The following is a 16,643-nucleotide window of genomic DNA, read 5'->3' as shown; positions in this document are numbered from 1 at the left end:
AATTTAACCAAAATACTAGTCTATTCCTATCCTAAATAACCTATACTTACCTAATAGTTACCTGTATGATGTGAAGTCCGTATGTGTGTAAAATTTTCTGATACTTACGTAATGATGAGTGACTTAAAGAAACAAGTACCCCAGGCGGGTGGTAATCCTGCTATCGGCTCCGACCGGGTGAAAGCCCCGGTGGCCGGTGCTGGCCCCAAAAATTCTAGGGGGGGTCGAAGCCACTTTAGAAAAAGTAGCCTGCCTGACAGGATGGAGAGAATGAAGCTGAGGGAAGGGTTCGCGAGGAGTTGCAAGCTTAAGAGAATACCACCGAAGGAGGAAAGAGGAGCGACAGAAAGGGCATAGGCGATGGATGTAACAGGAGACAGGGAGGAGACGGGATCGAGGAAGCAGGTAAGGAGGGCGAGTAAGGGGGCGTTGAGAGAGGAACTCTCCTTCGTCTTATCGGAGGAGATGCCTCCTCCTGCGAGTACCTCGCAGAGAGGAAAGCGGAGGAGGGCATAGGAGATCTTCTCTCTCTTCTTTACAGGGACGGCGCTGGAGGAGGCGATCGCGAGGGTGGAGGACCTCGATCGTCTCTTCATGAATGGGTACAGGCCGAGATAGGACTTTCTCAATGCCGTGTCGAGCGTGAGATGTGCGCTGCGCAGGGTGGCGCGGTCTGATCGCATGGCCACGACAGAGACAGGAGCAGAGGAAGAGGAAAAGAACAGACTCCGGGAGGAGAACAGGGCCCTCAAAGAGAGGATCACGGCGCTGGAGAGGGAGGGAAGGATGGTGGCCCTGACCAACACATGTACCGTCCAAACTGAGACGGATGAAGAAAGAAGGGTGGCGGAGCAGGGCGAGCGGATCCGCAGCCTAATGGCGTCCAGGGAGCTGCGTGCAGCGATCCGGGAGCGCTGGGAGGCGGGTCTGTTCAGGCAGACGGAAGTTTCTCACGGGAACCCCCTTTCAGAGGGCTACCGGAACGACCTCTGCGTGGTGGTGGGAGAGGAGACAAACCCCTTTAAGGAGAGGGTTCTGGCCCTGTGGCCGGAGCTGAAGGAGGTTGGGGACAACCACAAGGCAGAGAACGGAGACGCGGGAACGCTTCGTTTTCTACCGCAACTGCGCGGTGAGCTGAATCCCGAGGCGGTCTTTGGAGTGCTGAGGGAATTGGTGAGAACTGCGCAGGGGGAGGGGAGGACGAGGGTGGTCGTCCTTTAAGTGCTGGGGTCGGACCCCGTATGACTGAGGAAGTTGGGCGAGTTAGCGACGGATCGGAGCGGAGTAATACTCCGCTTCTATCTGCCAGGAAATAGGGAGAGCGGGGGGAAGAAGTCATCTTCGTGGCGAGGGAAGAGGGGACTACCTACTTGGATGCCCTGAAAAGGGTACGTCAGGTGGGGGCGACTAGGGGAGCGGAAATGAAGGTAGGCGCGGTCAGGGAGACCAAAAAAACAAAGTATTCAGGGTATGTTTCGAAAGAGGTTTCTGGAACTGGGTGATCTTGAACAGCAGTTTGAAATTTTGGAACAAATTACCAAGACGAGAACAAGGGAACAAATACAAAAAGTTATAAAAATAAAAGTAAGCGATGTAAAGGAGGGCTTATGGCGAGATATGAAGAATCTAAAAGAAGAGACAAAAAAATATTATTGGGTGGCTATATATCATGTAAAAGGACTAACGGTTTTAAAGTTAAGGAAAATGGTAGAGTCAATATTCCATGGGACAGATACCAGAGTATTTATTTACACAACGGAAAATAACTTAAAGCAGGAAGAAGAAAATATGACAAAGAGAAAACGAAGAAACGGGAGAGATACTTATGCGCTTATTGTGGAAGAAAACGGAATAAATAACAAGGAGGTATTGAGGAGAGAACATATCCAGACGATTACAACGACAAGAACAGGGAAACTTCTTATTAAAACAGACAAAAGTGAAGGATTTAACAAACTGAAAGGGGCGATTCAAGGGACATCTAAACAAATTAAGATGGCTCAAAGAACCGGGGGGGAATCGATAACCATGCACATAAAGGGTAAGGAGGAAGTTACTGAGCTGGAGGAGGTGGAAAAAGCACTGCAGGAAGAAGTAAGAACATTAGAGGGGCCATATAGAATCGGAAACTAGAGGCCATATGGACAGAACAATCAATCTGTGACGGTGACAATAGGTAGAATGCAGGCGGAAAAGTTAATTAGCAAAGAAAAAATCAGAATAAGGTTGGTGAATTGTCAAGTCAAGCAGCATTATGAGGTAAGAAGATGTTATAGGTGCTGGGCTTATGGGCATGAAAGGTGGAGTTGTCAGGGGCCGGATAGAACAAATTTGTATCGTAGATGCGGAAAGGAGGGCCATATGGCAAAGAGTTGTCAAAATGAGGAGAATTGTATATTGTGTGAAAAACGGCATAGAACGGGAACAGCAAGATGTGTCGAATTTAAAAAGGCATTGTATGAGGTTCGAAAGAGAGAAAGACAGGAGAAGATATATAGGCGGAAAAGTAAGGGAGCGCATAGAAAAAGAAAAAGAAAAAGTAAAGGAAAAACCAAGAACATAAGAACAAAAGGAACAAAAAATAACAAACACAAGAATGAAAATAAAGTTAATACAACTAAATTTCAATAGGTGCAAGGCGGTGCACGATTTAATGGAAAGAATTATTGAGGAGACTTATAATTCTTCACTCGTTGGGAGCAATAAAAAAAATCTATTTATTCTTAAAATTATACAAGTACGAAATAAAGGCAAAAATTACAATACACTATCAGTTACGAGCTTCAATCACGACAATTACACAAAGAATCCCGTTAACTTAAATCTACGCCTTTTATATAAAATAAAGTTTATAGTCAGCACTATTGTATCCGGGCTTTGCGCTTCCCGCGGTGGTTCGTGGAATCCGTGGATGGTAATTCCTCCCCCCTAAGAGTGAACTTCGATGGCATCATGGAAGTTGCACGTCCTGCCCTGTGGTTTCGGTGGGTGGATCCTGGTTTCTCTTTAATCTCTTCTGTCTCCATTTCCAAAGGGTTGATAGGCAACAGAAAGCTGCGAGGGTGTATAGTAAGATGGTCCCCATACTGGGGTAGGTGACAAGTTCCGTGTAGGTGATTGGTTGAAGCGGGCTATTCATGGCGATCTTTTCTTGTTGGTCGTGGAGGTCGTCTAACTTCAAGTCTGGTAGGTGCAGGCTTAAGTTTAGATATGGCAGTTGCGCTTCTTTTTCGGCTAAGTCCGGAAATAGTATTGGCTCAGGAGTGATTTTCGTAACTTTTTCTATGTTTTCGGCAATAACTTTTCTCACTGTGATCCGGCATCCTAAAGGAATTCAGCAGATAAAAGTACCCATTAAGTTGCGTTTTTCGTTTTGTGAATTGGGGCAAAACATTTGGACAGCTTCCCTTTTTGGCAATACCATGATCCACTTATGTATCTCGTCTAGTCGATTGAGGATTGGTTCCGTGACTTTGGCCTCTATTTGGTGGCAATTTGAGGTCTCTCCATCTCTCTGGAGTATCTGGACTTCGCATGGCGAGTTGCTTCCTATTTCCTCTAACCGAGAATTTGGACAAAGATATCTTTCTGGCATTAGTTTTTGACAGTTTTCCCTGGTGTGCATGTAGTACAATCTGTCCGTGATCAGATACTTATTTCGGGACATTATAAACTTGAACTGACCTTGGTGTTGGACTGGGACTGCGTATAGGTGAAAAATGTCAAAGGATCGGTTGTGGGTGATGGGAACATGTAATATATGGATGATTTGTAGTTGCGACATGAAACTTTCTGGTTTAATGGTTTTGGCTATTATCGGTATGTTACTTTGTATGGCCTCTAAGGGTAATTGACCTTCATCCAACTGGTTTCGTAATAATTGTAATTCAGTATAAAGTTCGTAATTATGGCTGGATGTAGGACTCCCAATTGTGAAAATACCATTGAATTTTCGATGTCCTGCAAAATCGAGTCAACTACTTCAGACATGTTTATAAAATCATTATTAAGTTCCACGAATAACATAAAGTTCGTCCCTGAGTTTATTTTGTTTAAATAAGGCCGTATTTGGTTAATTTTTTCTCTGATCATTTTGTCATTTTTATAAAGTTGCTGCAGGGTTTGATTAAATCGCTCGATCACTGATTTCGATAGTGTCCCTTGATTCATTACTTTTGTCTGGAGTATTTGTTGGTTTGTCTCTAAGTTTTTTTATCAGGTTATTGTATCGGTCTCTGTCAGCTGAATCCAAATTTCCCGAGATTAGTTTAAATGCTGTATCTAATGCATTTACTAATCCTCGTTTTTGTCTAGAATTTTGGGGTAGAATAATTTCGTTTTAATCGTCTTTCAACCTTTTCTCTTAGGAATTTTAACATTTCAAGAGAGTTTCGAATTTTAATGGTATATTTTTCAAAGGGATCCGATACGTTAGCGTGAGTCAGGAGATTAACTGTCTGTAAATGAAGTCATTTTACCTGGTTTACTATTGGTTGCATGTCGTAGTAGTGAATCAAGGTATGTACGTGCTGAATAACTGAAGCTTTCCCTATCCTTATCGGGATTATATCAGGATTGTCCGTTAGTTCTCTTGTTTCGATTGTTTCTGGAGATGCTAGCATGCTCATGCTGCTACTGAAATCAATCAAAATTTCCTTTTATCGGCCGTTCGTATACACACATATTCTTAAAACTATATCTATTTCTATATGTTAATCTATAATTTATATACATTTTTACTTAGTTTTTATCTTTAGTTTTGTTAAAACTATAACGTTTCCGGAGGGGTCTTTTCAGATTACTCATATGAACCTTGCCCTGGTTCTGTATTGAAACTACCTTCTTATCTGGGTTTATTGCATCTATTTTCACGGGGCCTTTAATGGATCCCGTAACTTTTCTCTTCCTCGAGTCGCTACGTAAGCTGAGGTTTCTTCTTCAAACATGTTGGGTTCTTCCAAATTTTCATTTAGTTTACCAGTTCTCTTTTCTTTTTCGTCGCTAAGCGTTTGATTTAGTTTTTTGTATAAAATTTTGGTTCTATCTTTATGTTCGGCGACGTAGTTCGTCATTAATGCCTGGTCCAAGTCGATGTTGAAGGGGTCCTCTTCGTTAAGGTGTCCTGTGAATACGTCGATTGGTTTGAATTTGGTAACTGAGTGTATCGTGTGGTTATACGCCATTATTGCTTGCGTGACCTTTCTTGTTATTGGTGAATCCTTTTGCCCTTGGTTGTTTAGTAGTCGAACGTGTTCTGTCAATGTCGAATGTAGCCTTTCCACCATTCCATTAGATTGAGGGTGTCCCGGTGAGCAAAAATGAATGTCCACCTTGTGGAGTTGCAGTAATTCCGTTACGACTGTGTTTTTGAATTCCGTTCCGTTGTCCGTGATTGCTTTTGTGGGGATTCCATGATGTGAAAAGAACGTGATTAGACTGTCTGCTATTTCCGGAGCAGTTGTTGAATTTAATTGGTAGGCTTGAGCATATTTGGAAAAGCTATCAATGATCGTCAAAAATTTTGTTTTTTCTAGGGTGTAGGTGTCCAAATGAATGATTTCGAATGGTCTGCTGGCCGTGGGTGTGATGTTCATTTTTACTTTAATTGGATTTCGGGCATATTTGCTCTTTTGGCATATTTCGCAGTGGTTAATGTACGTTTGTATGGAGGTTTTAATATTGGGCCAATAATATTTGTTCTTTATTCTTTGTTCTGTTTCATCTATGCCTCTGTGGTTGGTCTTCCCTTCGTGATATGCCTGTATTGTTTCTTGTATTTCTATTTCGTCTATTACATCAATTAATTTGGTCATGCAGCGTTTAAATTTCAGTGAGGGGTGCTTGAAATTTTTCGTTATTACCTTACTGAACTCAGGGTATAGGTTTGGATCTTCACAGTACAGGGAGTATAATTTTTGTGGGTCCACGCATTCCTTAATAAATTTCATTATGTCGTACTCTAAATGGTTCTCGGATAGTTGTAACAGAAACTTTTTCTTTTTTCCAAATAATGTTATTTGTTTCGTTTTAGCTGGCGAGTGGTAGACACGTGATATTACGACTTGATGGGCGCCGTAATTTAACGCTGTCTCTTGCACTGATATTCCCACGACGGGATATTGTTCGTCGTTGGAATGTACGGTATTTCGATCGTCAGCATTTCCGGCGTTCATCACCTCTGGAATTTCATTATTGTCACGTTCCGTGTCTGGCTGGGCTATAACTGAAACCTGATCTACATCCATTTCCTCTGGTTGTGCTCGACTCGTGGATTCCTCGAATTTACTTGTTCTTAGTGATTCGTTGAATTCTTCCATGTATTGTACAAGGTTGCTGATATAGTCTGTTTCCTTCACGTATATCTCGACTCGACTTAAGGCGTCAGCGTTCGTATTTAGTTTGCCTTTCTTAAAAACGATTTCGTAGTCGAATTCCTCTAGTTTGATACGCCATCTAAGAAGTTTTGACAACGGGTCCTTCAGATTAAACAGACATTGGAGAGGTTTATGATCTGTTATTATCCGGAATTTCCTACCGAATAGGTATGGTCTAAAATATTTGGTCGCCCATACCAAGCATAAGCACTCTTTTTCAATGGTGGAATAGTTTTGTTCCGACTCATTGAGCGTTCTAGATGCGTACGCTATTGGCAAGTCCTGCCCTATTGGGCCCTGTGATAGTACAGCGCCAAGGGCCACATTGCTTGCTTCGCATGTTAAATTAAAGGGTTTATCTAAATTAGGATATTGCAGTATTGGTTCATTAGTCAGCAAATCTTTACACAGTTCGAAGCATTCTATAAATTCTTTGTTGTGTTCGATCTTTGCTCCTTTTTTCAGACACTTAGTTAATGGTTTGGTCACTTTAGCAAAGTTCTTTATGAATTTCCTGTAATAGCCCAATAGTCCTAGAAAACCTTTAATTTGTTTGGTGGTTGTTGGTATGGGGTATTTCCTTACGGCTTTGATCTTGTCCGGGTTTGGTTTCACTCCCTCTGGCGTCACGATGTGTCCTAGGTAAGCAACCTCCCTTCTGAGGAATTCGCTCTTATCGAGTTGGATTTTAAAGTTAGACTCTCTAAGTCTTTTGAATACTGCCCTTAGTCTCTCCATGTGTTCTTGTAGAGACGTGGAAAAGATTATTATATCGTCCAGGTACACAAGACATTTCTCGTTTTGAATGCCCCTTAAAATGTTATCCATTACGTGCTGGAAGGTAGCTGGAGCATTTTTCAACCCAAACGGCATTCGGGTGTATTCAAAGTGCCCATACTCCGTGCTGAAAGCGGTCTTCTGGACGTCTTCTTCTTCCATCTCGATTTGGTGGAATCCACTAGCTAAGTCCAGGGTTGTGAAGTATTGGCACTTCCCGAGCTTATCTAGTAGATCCGTTATATTCGGGAGTGGGTATCTGTCATCGATGGTATTTTCGTTCAGCTTCCTGAAGTCTACACATGCTCTCCACTTTTGTTTTCCCGAAGCATCCTGTTTCTTTGGTACGACCCAAATCGGAGCTGACCACGGTAAGTTGCTGGGTCGGATAATATTCTGTTCGAGCATTTTATCGATCTGATTTTTCACTTCTTGCTTGTGAACAAATGGATAACGATATGTCTTTGCTTACACTGGCTGTTCGTTCCTTGTATTAATTTTATGTTTAATTTTATTAGTAAAAGTCAGAGGTTCTCCCTCTTTATAGAAAATATCAGAGAATTCATTGCATAGCTCTATTATTTTCCTTTTTTCTTCTTGGTTCATATGTTCCGTTCTGATTAGAGATGAAACGGGCAAATCCGTTAATTCGTTATTACTTTCTATGTGATTAATACTAATTTCTGTTAGATTACTAAATTTTTCAACCGCGATTGGTTCTAAAATATCTAAAGTAATCGGTTCACACGTATTATTTAATATTGTGGTGATGGCTTCACCATTTCTAGCTACGGATATCGAATTTGGTATCTCGCAGTTACCTATCCTAGTATAAGGGATTATTATTTCACCCTTTTTAATATTTGTTCTTATCCTTATAACTGGTTCGGTACGCGGACTTACAGTAACAAAATTATTTTGTGGTTTTACCTTATAATATTTTAAGGGTATGTGTGCATACGGGGTAATTAAGTATCCCGTATCGTAATCCAATTTTGCCTATAATAATTTCAAATTATCTATCCCGATCAGCCCATCAAAGATATGATGGAACTTGAAGAGATAGAATTTCATTAGTGATTCTTCCGGTAGATTGAAAATTTTTGATGCCGGTACATTAGTACTGTACTTATGGGCTGATTGCTGAAATACCGTTGATACGATGAATGGTTCTGGTTTAATGAAATTTTGAAAATATTTGTTTGCTAACTCTGGGTTGATGAATGATTTAGTTGAACCACTATCGATCAAAAATTTTAAATTGTATTGCGGGAATATTATATAAGATAATTCACTGGCTGCTAAATTATTTAATTGAATGGTTTCCGGTGTTATTTGCCGTCGCCGTCGAGGCTCGTCGCATAAAAATTTCCGTCCACATGCTCCGTGAAGGAATGTGTTGACGCTGCATTCTCGAAGTTGCGAGAACTATGCGGCGAACATTCGCACGGGAGTGTCATGTTACAACGGCGTGTGCGGTTCATCGCTTTGACGTTGGTGTCGTCTTCACACTCTTCCGTTATGTGATATAATTCTTCAACTACAAAATTTGGATTGCGATTCGACTTAAATGGCCTTTGTTGAAAATTTAATTGGAGTCGAAAATTTTTAGATGTATTACGGGTTGACACGCTCATACGGATAGGCTTTGGCAATAGCCTATTTTGATTGGGTCTAAATACGTTTGTGGGTGGTCTTTGCGTAGAATTTTGGGCATCGGCGAAATTGTTAGCTCTGAATGGGGTGATTGTTGGCTTTGAAAGCTAGTGGGTCTGAATGGGGATTGTTGTGGGAATGAAAAATTGTTTGGTCTAGAAAAAGGTTGCTGTTGGAAATTTGAAAAATTATTTGAATTGAAATTAGAATGATTGTTTTGAGATCTCCTAGAGGTTTGGTTATTTTGTCCCCTGGGATATTGGGGTCTTGTATGGGTCTGAAAATAGTGGATGTTGTCCTCTTCGGTTACGAATTGCAAAGCCGTAGGGAGATTCGGGAGTCGCATACACCTAATTGTGGTACCTAAGGGTTCCTTAAGTCCCGATAGAAATGTCTTCAGTGCCAATTCATTATATAGATCCCTTTTCAGATTTTTCCCTGCTTCAGTTAATTCATGCGCACTGACGTAAGAGCAAAGTAGATTTAATATATGCAAAATTCTGTCGTAAAATTGACTCGGCGATTCGGAATTTAGTTGGCGGAGCATAATCAAATCCCTATTCAAACATGCCTCATCTCTCTGGTCGGCAAAGTGCCTGCTTAAGATATTTTTTAATTCTGCCCAGTTCGATACCTTCTGGATTCCCAACACTAATTTTGCATTACCCGTGAGTTTGCCAATTATACAATTTAAAAGATGCACATTTTGGAAGTGATTTGGTTGCTGAGCCAAGTAAAATGAGTCAATGACCGAATCACATATCGATAGATATCTTCCTAAATCATTGGGGTTACCGTCAAATTCAGGGATGCACTTCAAATATTCGGGTTTGAAATCGGCCATGATTGAATGCACACTTGTGTTAGATTTTAACGTACGTGAGACTTTGGAATTGTCGGGATTAGATTCAGTTAAAGTTTCTACTAAGGTCAGGGTTTCAAACTGATTAAGTAACTGATCTACACTTGACATCGATTGTACTTACAGTATCAGGATGATGCCTCTCAGGAACATATGGTTGCTTTCTATGCCTTGATTGGATCTGGTTCTGGTCCACTGGTCCAAGCTTCTTCTTCGAATTTCTTTCTTCTTCGCTGGTTCGGTAGTTCGCGGTTAGTTCTTTAACGTTGATTCGTTAATAAGCCCGAAAACTTATCCGTTACGACTGCGCCACTTATAATTCTTCACTCGTTGGGAGCAATAAAAAAAAATTATTTATTCTTAAAATTATACAAGTACGAAATAAAGGCAAAAAGTACATTACACTATCAGTTACGAGCTTCAATCACGACAATTACACAAAGAATGCCGTTAACTTAAATCTACGCCTTTTATATAAAATAAAGTTTATAGTCAGCACTATTGTATCCGGGCTTTGCGCTTCCCGCGGTGGTTCGTGGAATCCGTGGATGGTAATTTACTCTTTATTCAGTAAATTGCAAAGAACGTTATCTTATTGCTTGAGATTTATGGAGAACTCAAAATCACATGAGTCAGCTAGAAAGACAGGTTCATTGGCGGTAATAGAATTAGCTAATGCGCTCACGGTAATCGTAAGGCATTTGCAAAACAAACACTTTTCAAAGGAAATCTTGCAATTAACAGAATCTAAAATGATTAAGAACAAGGCTATTTTATCATTAAACCCCTTTTTGGATGAAAATGGCATTCTACGGGTAGAAAGCAGACTTGCAAATGCCAATGTTTGCTATGACCAAAGGCATCCTATTTTATTACCCTCGAACAGCCACGTAGTTATGTTAATGCTGAAACTTGAACACATAAAACTGTATCATGGCGGTCCAAATACGGTCTTATCGAATTTTAGGTTACGATATTGGCCGTTAAACGGATTAAGAGAATTTAAACGCATGAAAAAAAATTGCGTAACATGCTATTGGTTCAAGTGTCAGTCCGCTTAGCAAATTATGGCCGACCTACAACGGATAGGGTACTATCAACCCAGGCCTTTCAAAAGATAAGGATTGACTTCGGCGGTCCTTTTTTAATAAACACTTCCAAAACACGATGAGCTTCACTCATAAAATCATATATTGCTATGTTCGTGTGCGTGGTTACATGCGATAATTTTACGACGACTTTTTTAAGGGTAAGAAAAACAAGGATGCCATCGTTGAATTCCTATCGACCACAAACATACAGTGGAAATTTATTCCGCCACGGCCACCTCACTTGGGGGGGGGTTATGGAAAGCTGCCATAAAAAGCACGAAGCACCATATTTTGCGGGTAATTAGGGAAACTCGTTTAACATTCGAGGATTTCAGCACTATATTACCTTAAATCGAGACAATTCTAAATTCTCGGCCGACGTCCCCCTTGTCCAATGACCCAGCAGATTTGTTTTAACACCGGATCACTTTCTAATTGGAGACAGTCTAGGGGCGTATCCCGAACTGGAGGTTATCGACATCTCTGACAATCGTCTATCTATTTGGCAGAAATGTTCCAAAATGCACCAATATTTTTGGAAGCGGTGGTCAGTGGAGTACCTAAATTAGTTACAAAATCGTCCAAAATGATTGAAATCCTGTGAAAATCTAAAATTAAACCAAATCGTTCTAATCCGGGACGATAACAGTCCACCTAGGTCGACGACCACAGTCACATAGGTGGGCAATGGGTAGAGTTACGGAACTACTTCCTGGAGCTGACGGAAGGGTTAGGCTAGTAAAATAAAAAACAAAGGGAGGAACGTTAACTAGACCAATCAGGAAGGTATCACCCCTTCTCAATGACGGCTAATCTGTAACTTGTATTTATATAATTATCGCTAACATATGTATCGTGGTTAGTAGTAAGGATTTCGACTTTTAAAGTTTGGTTAGTTCAATGCAATTTCCTTTTTTTAATTTAATTTGCACGCTATTGTTAGTATTCCAAGGCACAAGGTCGGTGGCGCATCAATGTGTCAGAGGATTTATTTTCATTCATAGTAATGTGGATGTATGTACTAGTTAAGCCTTTGTTAAGTTTCTGAGAAGGATATTACTTGAAGCGAAGGAATCACTTCAAGGAGGGGAGTATGATCGGACTTCTTGCACGTAGGAAATCATTGCCCATCTCCCGTTGTAAATCATTGCCAAGGGAAAGAATATTCTTTGTTGGAAAGGAGACACACGGGCCCACTTGTACCGTTTAGTGGACAACGGCTAGGAAACATGTGTGCTGCACATGGAGTGCAGCTGACCAAGGACCAGGGAGACAGCCAATGGTGATATACAACAAGAAGGCAGAACACCTTTGGAAAGTAATCGAAACGGGCGCACTTGATATCCTTCGGGAATTTATCGTTATCACTATCCCGGTTGTTATCTTCGTTACTTGTTAAAATAAATACTTTGAAAGGCATCACAACTAAAAAGTTAATTCCTCATGCGTACGTCATTCACGAACCCCTATTTACCACTAAGTAAATCGAGATGATATGACGATAGTCAGCATTATCCGACATTGTCTGAAGCCATCTATCGGTAAATTGCTTGATTCTACGTTGATACCATTCCTTGTCCTTAGAATTGAAAAACTTGCGACACTTTACTTCGATTTGCTCTAAGTTATCAAAGCTGCGACCTCACAGAAAGTGTGCTATTGAAGAAAAAAGGTGATAGTCGGATGGCACAAGGTAGTATACTGAATATGGTAGAAGTTCAATCGCGTCGAGTCCTTTGATGTTTTTCTTGATTTATCTGGCGGTGTGCCATTTAGTGTTATCTTGCTATAGAAATACTTGCTTTCAATTGACCAATACTGGGTACTTCTGACCTAACTCTGTGTACATTCGGTCGAGTTGAGCATAATAAAGGTCTGCGTCGACGGTACGATTGTTTGGAACAAGCTCAAATTGAATTACACTTTCAAAATTCCACCAGATGCACAATAAAGTCTTCCTAGAAAACTGGTCTCGTTATGTTACCGATTTCGCTATTTGTCCGGGATTCAGTCACTAATTTTGCTTATCTGGGTTGCTGAAGTAAATCCACTTCTCATCACAAGTAACAATTCGGAGGATAAAACGATTGTCATGCAGATTTTCCAACAATTTTCAACATGTGTCTACACGATTTTGAGCTTGATTTTCCGTTAAATCATGGGGCACTTCTCGACAGTGTCTGTTGACCTTTCCAATAACGTTAAGATGTCGGACACTTGATGTTTGTGGAATATTGAGTTCAGCCGACAATCTGCGGACACTGGTTGATGGATTGGCTTCGACGACTTCACGAATGGCTTCAGTATACACAGTCATAGGGCGACCCGAGCGTGGCTCACCTCTGAGGTCTCTGTGTCTTTCCTTGAGCCTTTTGAACCATTTTTGCACTGTACGAACTGAAACTATATCTTCTCCTTCCACTTCATATATTTTCCTTGCTGCTTCAGTAGCTTTATACTTTTGCTTCCAGTAATGACGTAAAAATACTCGAATTTCAAAATTTTCTACGTTTTTACTATAACGAAAATAAATTAAAAAATCTTTAAATTAATTGTAGCTAACAAATAAATATAAAAGAGCTTTTCAAATGCTACAAAATAATATATAACACTTGCATATAATGTATTATAATTTTATTGATTTCAAAAAATTATACAAACTGAAACAAGGCAAAAAACTCACGAACTTTTGGTTCACTCTAGTTAGTATGTTAGTTAGTAAGCATTAGTTATATCCTTTTCAAACTCACATAACATAAATGTGTGTAGTTTTAATTTGGTTGGCTTACCGCCATGTAGGTTATTATTTTGAATTATTATTTGATCCAAATTTCGCAACTCAGTTATAGAAGGCGATAAAATAATTTGTACACAAATTGAGTCTTGAGGTTAATTTGTGTTTTATCTTCAAAAATTCCAATGTGCACATTTGTGGGCAAATTATATATTCTATAAAAAAGTAAAGAACAAAAGAAATAATAAAATTAAATTAAGCCCTTTTTAATCAGAAATATGTTATAAATGATTATTTTTATTTCTTAACGATGAAACTCGACATAACAATCGCGATCCTTCACAATACATAAAAAAATATTTTAAGAAACGCATTTGACTTGTGTACGCCTCGTACAAGTGGGATTTTTGCATTTCTGAGCCTCTTTTATCTCCATGGCTTTTGGTAAGTGTAGGGCTTTTCACTTGGAAAATTCAGGTGGAGGTAATGGCACTCTTCCAGATCGACCCGGTGTTTTTCTTTGTACTGGAGGTTCAAAAGTTTCATGATCTGATTCTGATTGGGTAGTTAATATCCCCTTAATTAAGGCTTCTGTTACGCGCATCTTAAATCCAATTAAATCTAAAATATCGTTCTTTTTTACTTTTAAAATTTGGCAATCTTTCTTATATTGATTTCATGAATTGACTATTGCACAGTTCATAAAGTGTTCAAACAGTAACTGGCCATTTATTTGTTTTACGATAGCTTCTGTAAGTTGCAATTTGTCGATTTAGTAAATCAACGCCTCCCATGAATTTATTATAGCGCCTTACTACATCTAATTGGTGGATATTCAAATAACGTTGATCAGACTTTGAATATATTCTACATTGATGTATTGGATTAACGGTGTGTGCTAATGAAGCCATTGTTATTGTCTTACTGTCCACTCATCTACACTAGTCTAAACAATTACGGGATACTTCAAAATATTGTCTTAAAAGTTTTTTGTACCACATGAAACGTATCAAAACAAATTATACACTATGTCCGTAAAGTCACGTATAAATTCTATTAAAAATCAGGTATTTGTTTTCTGGAAAAACGCTGCGACACGTCGATTTTTATTTTTTAATGCGATTTTTTCATGCTAAATTCATGTATACAGGGTGATCCAAAAACAAGTTACCACAGTGAACTTCATTTTTTCAAATGGAAACCCCTATTTTTTATTCCATTTTTGGATTCTACATTGAATTCTAAATAAGTTTCATGTACCTTGTCTTAATACCTAAACTCAATTGTTATTGAGAAATTTACGTGTAAAGAGATTTTCCAATAAAATTAGATTATCGTTAATCATAATTCATTAAAATTTCCCAAAACCTTATTCTTCGATCAGCAGTCTCTACGGTGCATTATTTATTGAATAAAAATACTGCATGTAACAAAAAGGATTGTAAACAATAACAATTTTTTGTGTAAATTATGGAAAATAATTATTGTAGATAAACATAGATATTATTTTATTTCTAGTATAGTAGAGATTTACATTGTCAAACGACTATTTTCTTTATTGCCAAAAATGAATTTAACTGTTACCCAAAGAATTAAAATTTTAATGATGATAGGGTACGGTGATAGAAGTCGAACGCAACAAAAAGTATGTGCGCTATTCAACAATAAATACCCGGAAAGACTGATAACCCAATCAACAGTTAGTAGATTGGAAAAAAAATTTCGAGAAACTGGATAAGTTAACGATCGACCTAAATGGACGTCCTAAAGTTGACGAACAACTAAAATTAAATGTTCTTCTGAGCATGCAAGAAAATCCACACAACAGCCTTTGTCAGGTTAGCCGTGATATTTTCACTATGTGTACCACGGTGCATAAAATACTGAAATTAGAAAAATAGCATCCTTTCAAATTTCATCCAATACAAGAATTAACTGAAGACGACCCAGATCGAAGAATATAGTTTTGTGAAGTGTTAATGAATATGATCAACAATAATCAACTTCTATTGGAAAATGTCCTCTTCTCGGACGAGTCTACTTTTACATTACATGAGGAAGTGAATCGTCAGAATTGTAGGTACTGGGTAATAGAAAATCCTCGATGGATTAGAGAAACTCATACGCAACATTCAGAAAAAATTAACGTATGGGCCGGTATATTAAGAAATCAAATTATAGGACCTTACTTTTTCGATGGAAATTTAGATGGCCCAAAATATCTTCAATTTTTACAAGAATATTTGATTTCTATGCTGATAAATTTATTTCCGGATATAAACAATCCAAGAGTAATCAACGCAAACCTGTGATTTCAACAAGATGGAGCTCCACCCCATTATTCTGTCATTGTTCGCGAATATCTCGATCAGATATTTACGAATAAATGGATTGGAAGACGTAGTACCATCGAGTGGCCGCCGAGGTCATCAGACCTCACCCTGTTGGATTTTTTTCTCTGAGGATATCTTAAAAATGTAGTGTATAAAAGTAAACCCGACAACATTGAAGACCTGAAACACAGAATAAGAATCGAGTGCAACAACATTTCACTAGATATTTTACAGAGGGTCCAACAGGAATTTACTGACCGTTTAGGATACTGTCAAATTCAAAATGGTTTTCAGTTTGAATATTTAATAAAATAAACGAAGTAATAAATCTTTAGTATTCAGTCTCAGTTATTGATGCGTAAATTTCTCAAGAATAATTGAGTTTAGGTATTAAGACAAGGTACATGAAACATATTTAGAATTCAATGTAGAATCCAAAAATGAAATAAAAAAGGGGTTTCCATTTGAAAAAATGAAGTTGGCTGTGGTAACTTATTTTTGGATCACCCTGTATACGTGAATTTATCATGAAAAAAATCTCAATAACAAATAAAAATCGACATGTTTCAACGTTTTTCCAGAAAACAAACACCTGATTTTGAATAAAATTTATGCGTGACTTTATAGACACAGTATATACAGGGTGGCCCATTGAAAACGAAACAGAGGCATTTGCGGGTACTTAGAAATGTATATTTGAAAAATGCTCGGACACGTAAACTTTATATTCGAGGGGGACACATTATAAACGTATACTCGCTCCTTTCACTTCAACACCCTAGCCGGGGTGAGTTAAACCCTTAAAATCTTAAATGG

Source organism: Euwallacea similis, unplaced genomic scaffold, assembly GCF_039881205.1.
Source record: "Euwallacea similis isolate ESF13 unplaced genomic scaffold, ESF131.1 scaffold_49, whole genome shotgun sequence".
Taxonomy (NCBI): domain Eukaryota; kingdom Metazoa; phylum Arthropoda; class Insecta; order Coleoptera; family Curculionidae; genus Euwallacea; species Euwallacea similis.
Note: the sequence above shows the minus strand (reverse complement) of the source record.